A 12,112-nucleotide genomic window follows, 5' to 3' on the forward strand; every position below is an offset into this window, starting at 1 on the left:
TCTGAGTAGTTCTCTTTCTAGGGTTTATGGGGATCTAATAAATAATATAAAGGGGTAATTTTATGATTATTAATTATTAATGCTTAAATGATTATTAATTATTAATGCTTAATTGATTTCCTATTGATTGTTTAAATGCTATACAATTAGATTTGGCTAGGTTTAATTGTATGAGTTTAGCAATATTGATTCGAGATTCGAGAGATGAGAATTGATGTTTAGGCTTAAATTCAATAGGCAGATTAATTTATAAATGGTTAGGTCGAGATTCGAGAGATGAGATAATATCGGTAAATTAACTCTGTGATTGTAATACGTAGCGAAAGCCCTTTATGATCTGATTAATTAATGCATTGATGATTGATTATTATATTTTACCCTGGAATATTGTTTATTAGTGAACCTATGCCCTAGGCTTTATTATTATTGATTTCTTTCCTGATTATTCTTCTTACTCATAATCTTCGTAGCATAGTTTTTACTCATAAAAATATTGGTTACTTTAATAATTTAGATTATAATAATTGATTAGGAGTAGAAAGACTTGGTTCCCTGTGGATTCGACCCTACTTCCCAATCTGCATAAGCTAGTGGACTTAGGTAATTATTTTTGATTAGGTGATACGACTTTAGCCTGTCACCAATAGTGAGAGTCCGTTGAATCACCTCAAGGAATTTAAGAAGTATTGCAATATTATCAAGGTGAACGGCATTTCTCAAGAGTTCATTAGGCTAAAGTTGTTTCCCTTTTCCCTCATTGGTCGTGCCTTAGAATGGTTGGATAAAGAGGTTAAGCCTAATTCTCTTAGAACAAGGGATGATGTTACTAGAGCTTTCTTATCTCGCTTTTACCCACAAAAGAAGACGGTGGAGGCTAGAGCATTAATCCAAGGATTCAAGCAAAGGCCTAATGAGAATCTCTATGAGGCGTGGGAGAGGTACAAGGAGTACCAAAGAGAATGTCCACATCATGGGATTCCTACCTATCAAGTGATCCAAATTTTCTATGGAGGTTTGAGTGCTCAAGGCAAGTCATGCCTAGATGGAGGAGCCGGTGGTCCTATAATGAATAGGATGGAGGAAGAAGTGGTGGACATAATAGAGGATGTTGTGAGATACTATAGAGATTGGCAAGAAGGAGAGAGAGAGTCTACAAGCAAGAGTGGCTCAACGGTGTATTCGGTGGATCACCTCAATGCAATCAACAATTTGTCATCCCAAATTTCAAATCTAGGGAAAGAGATGACATCAATCAAAGAGAAGCTTGAGAGTGTGTCCATGAATTCTTTGAGTCTTTCCTCCCAAACCAAAGGGAGAGGTACAATCTCTAACTGTTCTCCTTCTACTTCTAATAACATGCCAAGTGGTTGTATGTTTTGTGATTTATGTGGTTCTTATGATCATGATTCTTCCATGTGTTCACAAGCTTTTGTTGATGGATGTGATGATGTTGAAAATAATGAATGTGAACATGTGAACTTTGTGTCTAATGCCAATGGTGGTCAAAGGTTTGAAGGACCTAAGGAGGTGGTTTCGATAATTATAACAATGGAGGATATAGGAACCAAGGAAACAAAGGTTTCCGAGGCAACTATAACCACCAATGTTATAATAATCAAAACACAAGCCATGGGTATGGCAATCAAAACCAATCTCAAGGTTTTAGTAATCATTACCATAATAATGGCAATAGTCAAGGAAGAGGAAGTTGGAACAACAACCAAAATAGGGGAAATTTTCAAAATAACAATCAAAGGGGACCCCCTCCCGGTTTTGCTCCAAAATCCCAATCCAATGGTGAAAGTTCTTATTCCCAACCATCATCTTTTAAAACAAATTAAACTTGGAAGAATTGATTGACAATCAAACTAAGATCATCAACACCTATATGGCGGTTAGTGATAAGAAGTTCAATGAGATGATGACTCACAATAAGATGCTTAAGACACAAATCGCTCAATGGCCACCGGTTTTCAAAAATCGGTTGCTTAAAAAGTGGGCAGGATTATATATATTTAAATTGCCACCGGTTCAACCGAACCAGCGGCATAAATGGTAAAGGCCACAGGGTTTGAACCGGTGGTTTTTGTTTAGGGTATTTTTACCCTAGACAAGTGGACCAATGAGGAGGTGCCACGTGTTAGAGGCTGGCAGGTCACCCTTGACCAATCTCCAGCTGACACGTGGCCTCTCCAGATACTTTCATAGAATTGCGGCCTTCAAGGGCCCAATTCCCCAAAATCCGCTATTTGGCGACGCAGCCCATCAGTCCTAGGTCAGAATGACCTAGGGAGGGGCACTTTTCCCAATGACCCTATAAATAGGGAGATATTCCCCCAATTTGGGGGACATTCAAAAATTTACTATCATTTATTACATCCTACTTTCTCTCTCATCAGAGAACTCTTGAGCTTGGAATCCAAGCAGATCCCCACCTAAATTTCCGCACTTTTTACTCTCCTTCAAGTTACTAACTTGAGCGTTAGAGGCGGAGCACCACCCAACCGGTGTCTCCGTTGTTTTTGCAGGTACAGAGCCAGCAAGACCAGTCTTCGAGTTGTAACTCTCCCAAGGGACAAAAACACCCAAAACATTTAGCGCCGTCTGTGGGGAGAGTACCTCAAGATGGTTCAAAATTCTGTACCAATTCTCGACTCTACTTCTCTACGTCCGGTTACTCAGGCGGGTAACCAAGAGGACTTGCAGCCGGTTATTCAACCGGAAGGTTTTGAAATCCCTCAGCCTCCGCCTCAGCCTCAGCCAGAGGAAGAAGAAGACAATGATGTGGAGACCTACATAACCAAAGATAGCTCCCTCATCTCTAAATCCATTCGTTCCAGAGATCAACTGGAGCGAAATCTAGACCAGGCAGTTCCAAGCAGGCGGCCCACTGGGAGGTCATACGGGGAAACCCAGAAGACCAGAGGAGAAGCTCCAGTCACCCGGAATGAGTTCATGAAATTCATGAACTCCTTCAAGGGTGAAATTAAGGAGATGATCAACAACAAGGCAGGCTCTAGTAAGAGTCCACCGGCTAAAAAGACTCCCAATGATGGGAAGAAGAAGAAGCCGATTAAGGACAGGCAGCCAACTCCTCATCCAAAGGAGAAGGCAGCCGCAAAACTTGACTGGTCCAAGATCCTGATGCCCCAGAGGCAGCCCCGGCAACCCCAGCCGGAAGCCAAAAAGACGTCTACCTTCGATGCTAAAGAAGTCATCATTCGAAGGAGGCAGCAACAGTCTAAGTCAGCTTCTACCTCAAGCTTTCCAGACAGCTTCAAGGAAGCTTCTGCAAGGAATTCTATGTCCTTGCATGAGAGTTGGACAGGCGGTAAATCCGTCAACACCGAACCTCAATTGATGATAGGGTCTATGCCATACGCACCCCAGGCGCAGTATGGGCAATATGGCCTCCAGTTCATGCAGCCACCCCCATTCGGAGGTCAGGCGGCATATACCAATGTCCAGCCACTGGACCGACAGCTGCGGCTAATGAGGCTAGGCGAACAACCGTCTGCCTTTGCAGCCAATATAACCAAGGCGGCTCAGCCAGCCAAGGTTAAGAATATCTTGGTTGGTGCTTATGATGGCACCACAACCCCCGAAGACCACCTGATGGCATATACCAACCTAATGTGTTTACAAGGTTGGGATGATGCCACCTGGTGCTGCTGTTTTCCGGCTACATTGAAGGGCATTGCCCAGCAATGGTTTGGCAACTTGCCAGCCGGATCTATTGACTGCTTCAAGAAGCTCGCCTTCTTGTACGCCACCAGCTTCTCGATGAACATCCCTGCTAAGAAAACAAGTTTAGACTTGAGCACCATTAAGCAGGGAGAGAGAGAAGGGCTACGCTCATATGTCAGACGGTTCAACCTGGTCAGAATTCAGATCCAGGGGCTGTCTGATGAGGTAGCATTTACAGACTTCTTCAAGGGTCTGAGAGACGGGTCGACTTTTAAGTTTGACCTTGTCAGAAAAGGGGCATTTACGCTACAGGCGGCCCTGAGGGAGGCGGAAAGCTATATACAAGCAACCGACCTCTGCACGCCTGGTAGCCAGTCGGACTCCAAGAAGTCTGACAAGCAAAAAGAGAGCCGGTCTGCTCAGCCGGAAAAGAAAAAAGAAGAGAGCAAGAAAAGAAAAGAAGTATGGGCGGTCAGTGATTCTGAGCAGCCGTCCCAGGAGAAGAAAAAAGAGTTTAAACCATACGTCCCCCGGTATGAGTTTAACAAAGACTGCAACTCCATCCTCATGGAGGTAAAGGACCGGCTGTCCATTGAGAAGCCGAATCCAATGAAGAGTTTCGTCCAATCATGGAACAAAAACAAATTTTGCCAGTTCCATGAGGAGGTTGGCCATGACACCAACGACTGCTTCACTTTACAGCGAACGTTGGACCGTCTGGCTGACAAAGGGCTTCTAAAGTCCTACATTTCTAAGTCCCCAGCCGGGGGAAAAAAGAAAAACAAGGGTCAGCTCTCTAAGGCTACCCCCAGCCTACTAGTAGTTCGGATACCGACAGGGATCCGGTCTACACCATAGCAGGCGGATTCTCTTGTGGTGGCCCTACCATCCGGGGCACAAAAAGCCATCTTCGAAAGATGGATAAGGATGATGATGAGCAGGTTTTTGCCAGCTCCACTTTTCCGGATGTCCTCATTACTGAGAAGGACAGGGGCAGCGTACGCCGCCCGCATGACGACCCGGTTGTCATTGAATGCAAGGTCGCCAACCAGTTAGTTGGGCGCATCCTTATTGACACCGGCAGCTCGTCAGACATCATCAGCCTCCTGTGCTTGCAGAAGCTGAAATATAACTCTAGCAGCATGCATCCGGTCACCTACCCTTTGGTTGGTTTTGGGGGTGGGATGGTCTATCTAGCCGGAAGAATTGACCTACCCATTCGGTTGGGTGCGAAGGGCCAGGGACGACATATTGTCGTCAGATTCTTGGTTATTGAGGAGTTGACTGCCTATAACATCATTCTTGGGAGGTCAACCCTCAACGAAGCTAAGGCGGTAATCATCCCGTCTCTTATGCTCATCAAGTATGGGAGGGATGATGGTTCTGTTGGTTCCCTGAACGGGGATCAGAAGACGGCCCGAGAGTGCTACCTCTCAGCCATCAAAGATACTGTGGCCTCAGACGGCCAAGGAAAGGAACCAATAGACCTTTACAATGTCAAGGATGCTCCTTCACCCCCACCAGCAGCCGGAAAAAAAGAGAAAAGCTGCAGAGCTGGTGGAGGTGAAGAAAGAAAAGAAATAGCAATCACTGACCGGTGAACGGTCAGAGGAGCTCCGTCCCCAACCGGCTGGTGAAAGTATTGATCTTGTTCTGGACGACAGCCGTCCAGAGCGAACTATTAAGGTTAGGACAGTTGCCAATGCTGTTCTGGGTGCAGACTTGCACCTTTTGCTGAAAGAATTCAAAGATGTGTTTGCCTTTGAAGTGGAAGAGATGCCAGGCATCAGCCCGGATCTTGGTGTCCACAAACTCGCCGTGGATCCAAAAATGAAGCCCATCCGGCAAAAGAAGAGGAACCACGGTGAGTAAAGAAGTCAGGCGGCAGCTGCCGAAGTAAAAAAGCTGTTGGATGCCAGGTTCATTCGGCCTTGTAATTTCCCTGACTGGGTGGCAAACGTTGTGCTTGTAAAGAAGCCGAATGGTACCTGGCGGATGTGTGTAGATTACACAGATCTCAACAAGGCATGCCCAAAGGATAGTTATCCACTTCCAAAAATTGACAACTTGGTCGATTCAACAGCCGGTCATGCCTTGATGAGTTTTATGGATGCCTATTCCGGCTTCCATCAGATACCCCTGTGGAAAAAAGATCAAGAAAAGACAGCCTTCGTCACTGATCAGGGGTTATTCTGTTATACTGTGATGCCGTTTGGCTTGAAGAATGCGCCGGCTACGTTCCAACGGATGATTAATACAGTCTTCATTAGTCAAATTGGGAGGAACGTAGAGGCGTACATTGATGACATGATAGTCAAATCCAAGCAGCAGGCGGATCACCTTGCTGATCTCCGAGAAACCTTCACCACACTCAGGTGGCATAAGGTTATGTTAAATCCTAAGAAATAAGTCTTTGATGTTGAGTCTGGGAAGTTTCTCGGATTCCTGATTGATCAAAGGGGGATAGAGGCTAACCCTGAGAAAATACAGGCGGTAATTGACATGAGGTCACCCCGCACTGTTAAGGAAGTTCAGAGACTCACCGGTTGCCTGGCCGCCTTGGGGAGATTCCTCAGCCGGTCAAGTGACAAATGCCTTTACTTCTTCTAAGCAATCAGGAAGAAGACTAGATTTGAATGGGGGGATGATGCTGAGGCGGCCTTTCAAAAATTGAAGGAACACTTACACTCTTTGCCAAGGCTTGTTAGTCCTTTGCCTAGAGAGAAGTTGTACATGTACTTAGCCGTCTCAGACCATGCTCTCTGTGCCGTTCTCCTTGCTGAACGAGACGGTACTCAGCTCCCGGTATACTTCATTAGCCATGTGTTAAAAAATGCCGAACTCCGGTACCCCATGGTGGAAAAATTTGGTCTTGCTCTATATATGGCCTTCAAAAAGTTGAAGCCATACTTTCTGGCACATCCGGTTGTAATCTACACCGATTAGCCCCTCAAGCGGCCAATGTCCACTCTGGAGTCATCCGGCAGAATGTTGAAATGGGCTATTGAAATGCAAAGTCTTGAAATCTCCTACGAAAAAAGGAAAGCAGTGAAAAGTCTTGAAATGACTCGTCCGGTTCTCCCAGATAATGTTGATCAAGTTTGGAAGGTGTATGTAGATGGGAGCTCTACAAACAACGGCTGTGGTGCAGGCATTGTTTGTGAATCTCCAGAAGGAGATAGATATGAGTATGCACTACAGTTCAAGTTTCAGGCCTCAAATAATGAGGCGGAGTATGAAGCCCTGCTAGCCGGAATCCGCATGTGTAAGGCAGCAGGGGCAACAAAGATTGACGCCCATTCCGATTCTCAGTTGGTTGTTAGCCAATATGAGGGCACTTATGAAGCGACCTATCCGGCTATGATCAAATATCTTCAGGCTGTCAAAGATGAGGCTGGGACACTTGAGGAATTCAGATTGAATCAAGTGCCTCGGTCAGATAACCACCCGGCGGATGCACTGTCAAAATTGGCATCATCTGCCTGCCATGATACGCCTCGGTCAGTCTTTTGGGAAGTTCTTGAAAAAAGAAGCATTTATGAAGAGCCTATTGGAATTCTGGATCGAAATTCTACTTGGATGGATGGCATCCGGGCGTATCTTGCAGACGGTACGCTCCCTGATTCACATCAGGAGGCAGCCGTCATGAAAAAGAGAGCAGCTAACTTCGAGTTGAGAAATGGAGAACTCTTCAAGGCAGGATTTCTCAAGCCCTGGTTGAAATGTGTTACCCCAGAAAAGGGGAAAGAGGTACTCGAAGAGCTGCATGCGGAATTTTGCGCCTCCCATATAGGCGGCAACTCTCTAGCCGTCAGAGCCAAGCGACATTTTTTTGGCCTACCCTTGAGGCAGACGCCAAAGAATTTGTGAAGAAATGTGATAAATGCCAGAGGTTTAGCAAGCTAATACATCGCCCGACTACTGATCTGACGGCAATCCACAGCCCAGTTCCGTTTGCTAAGTGGGGCATGGACATTTTGGGTCCTTGACGTGGGAAAATTAGGTCGTTGAACTAATCCTCCTAAGCCAAACAAAATTTATAAACACTCAACAAACCTAAATACAAGTATAGAGGTTAGTCAAGGGTCGAACCCAAAGGAACGGTAATGCCTAAGTGCTTCCAATTATGTGCCTAAGCTAAGTCGAAGACAAAGGGTAAAAGAGGACACTAACAACTACTAAGACAAAGAAATCAAACAAATAAAATGCTAGGGATTAGGATTCACTTATATTAGCAATGAACAATGCAAATTGGTTTAGGAAGTTGACTAAGTCAAGCAATGTGAGGGAAGATCAATTATGCAACCAAAAGAGCATATCAAGCTATTCTCCTAGAGGTCTAACTAGCGTTAACTACGATAAACTCTAGCTAGGAAACATCACAAGACACCTCAATCGTGTAAATGCAAGCCACAAATCAATGGTCCGTATCAATGTGAACTTACAATGCAATCTAGTGTGAATAACTTGGGTGATCAAGCCTAAATCAAACACACACATGCACATAATCAATTAACCAATTTAATCACATCATCAACTCCATCAAAATCCCCAATCTACATCAATCCATTACATAATACAAGCTTCACCAAATCCCTAACCAAACAACTACTCTAGCAACATCATCAATTCAACAAACAACTAAAGTAATCAACAATCTACAATCAAAGAATCTACAATTAAAGAAGAACAATTACTCTAATTAAACATCAAACATCAAATCATCAAAATCTAATCAAAATCAAACAATCTAAACATGAATACTAAACAAAACAATAAATGAGATAGAGTTTAGAAATGCTCATTGATAATAGAGTAGATCTCCAATACAATTGTCACCATTGAATCTTCAATCTCTCAATCACCATTGAAATTCTTCACTTTCTCTCTCTAGAATCTACTCCTAAAACTAACCCCTAAATCTAGAGAGAGAAGCTCTCAACTAAGCTAAGAATATGATCTAATTCTATTATGAAACTTCTTACAAAAATTGGGTTCAAATAGGTATAAGAAGAGAGAGAAAATCGTCGAAATTCGATCGGAAAAGACCCACGTTGGTGCGGCCGCACAACTGAGGATGTGCGCTCGCACCACCATGATGTGCGCCCGCACCACCATGGTGTGCGGCCGCACATCCTTCGTGTGCGCCCGCACCTTCTGCGCGTGCGGCCGCACTCAGCTGGGTTTCTTCGAATCTTCAACTCTTCAAGCTCAAGGGGTGCACACATGATTTATGATGGTGATGGGCACTAGGAGTGGCAGTAGCTAAGGCTTAATATTAAGGGCACACACTTCCTTTGAAGGGAGCACAAGAGAAGAGCCAAGACTTGGAACTTCCACTTCTTTGCATCTTGAGCTTCCCAAATTCCATGAACTTGATCCAAAAGCTTCTTCCACCATAGTGGATCACCAAAATCAAGACCCGAACCTCGTCCAATACCTACAACCACGAAAATAGAGCAAATGAAGAAGAAAAGGCTAGAAAACCAACGAAAAGCACAAAAGCTACAAACTAAGAGAAGAAAGGTAAAACTAAGCAACAAAGCATAAAACTAAGCACTTATTAAGCATGAAAGCTATGAAAAGAGAATAAAAAGGACCTAAATGCTCGTCAAATGTGTGCCATTTATGACACACATCAGTCCTTATACGCCTGCTCCAGGCGGAAAGCGCTATATCTTGGTGGCTGTGGACTATTTCACCAAATGGGTAGAGGCGGAGGCAGTTAAGAATATCAAGACAAAGGATGTCATCTCTTTCATCTGGAAGAATATTATCACCCGGTTTGGGGTACCTACGTCCATGGTATTTGGCAATGGCCCTCAGTTTGAGAGGCCTCAGCTCAAGACTTGGTTAGGAGATCAGGGTATCTCGAGTTACTTTGCCTCAGTCGGCCGCCCTCAAGCAAATGGTCAGGTTGAGGCATTCAACAAACTCATCTCAGACGGCATAAAAAAGAAAATTGAAAGAGCCGGTGGTTTATGGGCTGAAGAGTTAATTCATGTCCTTTGGGCCATCCGGACAACTGCCAAGGGGTCAATCGGAGAAACCCCATTTCTCAAGGTATACGGGGCTGAAGCCGTTTTACCCATTGAACACTATGAGCCTACGCTCAGAGTGATGCTCTATGATGAAGAGGCAAATTGGGAGGCCATGCGGCTGGCATTGGACTCCCTCCTGGAACGCAGGGGCAATGCTGCCCTGCGAAATGAGATATACCGTTTGAGAATGACGAGAGCCTACAACAAAAGAGTGCACAAACGTCTTTTGAAAGTGGACGATTTTGTGTTACGGAAAATGGAGGCAACCGGTAGGGCCAATGAGCTTGGAAAGCTAACTCCTAATTGGGAAGGCCCCTACCGGATCTATGAAGAAGTTAGGGATGGCACATACCGCCTGGAAACCCTAGACGGTAGACGCCTGCCTAGAACTTGGAATGTAGATAACTTAAAAAAGTACTACTTCTGAGTATTGTAAAGTTTTTTGTAACAAGAAGTGTTAATGAGAAATGCTTTTGTTTCATTCATTGTCTTTTTATTTTCGTCTAGGTTAACCCATACAAATGTTGTGAAGTTTAGTAGCAAATTTAATATGCGAATAACTTGAGGCCAATGGCCAGATAAAAAACTAAGTCTGACACTTAGTATTTAAAATCAAAGTCCATAGTGACAAGAGGCCAATGGCCGGTTCCTTAAGCTAAGCACAAAACCGTTTAGTGGCTATGCAGCCGGTCTCCAACTAGACCAGAGGCCAAAGCCTAGATGGTTGTCTTTTTTACAAATTTGTCTATCCTGTTATAGGCGTTCGGCGACACCCCTCCGGGTGCAATCGTCGCAGAGAACAACCACCTTGCTCGTTCTATATACCCATGCAGGCGGCAAAGATTGAACAGCTAGATTAGCCAACTCATAGCTGTCTGACCAAGCTTTTTCTTCTAAGTAATGTTTTGGTTGTGAAAGCTCCGGATGTCCACAAGTGCCAGCCGGAGTACATCATAAATTTTTACTTAGGAAAATTCTCTCCAAAGTTGCGCACTTATAGGGCAAAACCTTTTTCGCGTAATGACTATTATAGAATACCCAGGTGGTTTGATACCGACTGGGGCAGAGGTTGTCTGCCTGTCAATTGACCGGCTGTGTACTTGGTTTGGGGCAATCACTATTGTGATTGATTGTCTTACAAACATCCCATACTCTTTTAAAGTGTGAGAAGTTTCCAATACAATCAATCCTTTTTCAGATTAAACCAACCACACAGCCGTCCAGGGGTAAGGACAGCCGGATTTGTACTTGCCGCATGCTTTTCATAAGATAAGCAAAATCACAAGTATATATTGAGTATATATGCAAAAGTGAAAAAATTGAAATATTGAAAAATTGTGTAAGTATAAGAAAGACCGACTGAGTCGGTATACTTCATCAAATAAATTAGCCCAAGGCCAAAAATCATTGTTAGCCGGATCAACATCCGGTGTACAGAGAAGTGAAAGGAAAAACAACATAATTACTCGGCACGCAGGCCGGAAAAGCAAAGTTAAATGGCATACAGTCGCTGAAGAAAATAAAAAAAAATGGTTGGCATACTGCCGCAGAAGTTGAGGATAGCTACTCTTGGGGCTGGTCCGGCTGGGCAGGAGTTGTAGAAGGAACTTCCTCCGGAACCACAACCTCTTCAGGCTGGCTGTCCTTGATTCCCAGTTCCTTCATAATTTCATCTTAGTCCGGCTCCTCTGTGTTCGAGACCTCAGCCCCATTCTCCAAAGCCCAGGCCTTGAATCGAGACGGAGCAGGATCCCCAAGAACCTTGGCATCATACGCCTCAGTGGCGTAATCATACCTCAGTTTGTAGAATTCAAAGTCTACCTCAGGGTAGAGAAGCCCCCAAGCCATCCGGAAGCGGATCTCATTATCCCGCTCATTGTCCTTGATGAGCCGTCCCTGCTCAGCCTTGAGCTCTTCTTGATGATGACTCTTCAAGGTGGCAATCTCGGCAATCAGCCGGGACTTATCCTTCCTTAGGTCAGCATTTTCCTTGTTAGCTCCTTCCAAGGCTTTGAGGTTTGAGCCGGCATTTTTCAGCTGGAGCTCCAGGTCGCTGATCCGGTTGTTAGCCTCATCATTAGCAGCCGTTAAAGTCTTGACCAGCTCCTCCTGTTTCAACTCTAGGGCTTTAATCTCAAGGTCAAAGTTAATATATGCATATTCAGCAGAGTTGAGATTGGCTTGAGCCCTTTTCTTGGCATCAGTTACCTCTTCCTGCTTCTTCCGGAATGGCACCCGGAGCCCATCCACCCGGACCATAACCTGAGCAAGGTAATCCGGGAAACTACATATTTAGTAAAAATAAAGAAAAATGAAATGAATTGAAATGAAAAAGATAAGGGGCAAGTTTCACTTACCTCCGCCAGCTACCCCAAAATCTGGTC

At 44.5% G+C, this 12,112-nt stretch overlaps 1 non-coding gene across 1 annotated transcript; it reads right to left on the bottom strand.

The window, feature by feature from the left end:
- Window positions 1-871: 871 nt before the first annotated feature.
- Window positions 872-977, bottom strand: LOC145612810 (small nucleolar RNA R71). Its single transcript, XR_014106726.1, has one exon. It is a non-coding gene; the product is annotated as a small nucleolar RNA R71 (small nucleolar RNA).
- Between the last annotated feature and the right edge of the window lie 11,135 nt (window positions 978-12,112).

Source organism: Chenopodium album, chromosome 24 (assembly GCF_948465745.1).
Source record: "Chenopodium album chromosome 24, dcCheAlbu1.1, whole genome shotgun sequence".
Taxonomy (NCBI): Eukaryota; Viridiplantae; Streptophyta; class Magnoliopsida; order Caryophyllales; family Amaranthaceae; genus Chenopodium; species Chenopodium album.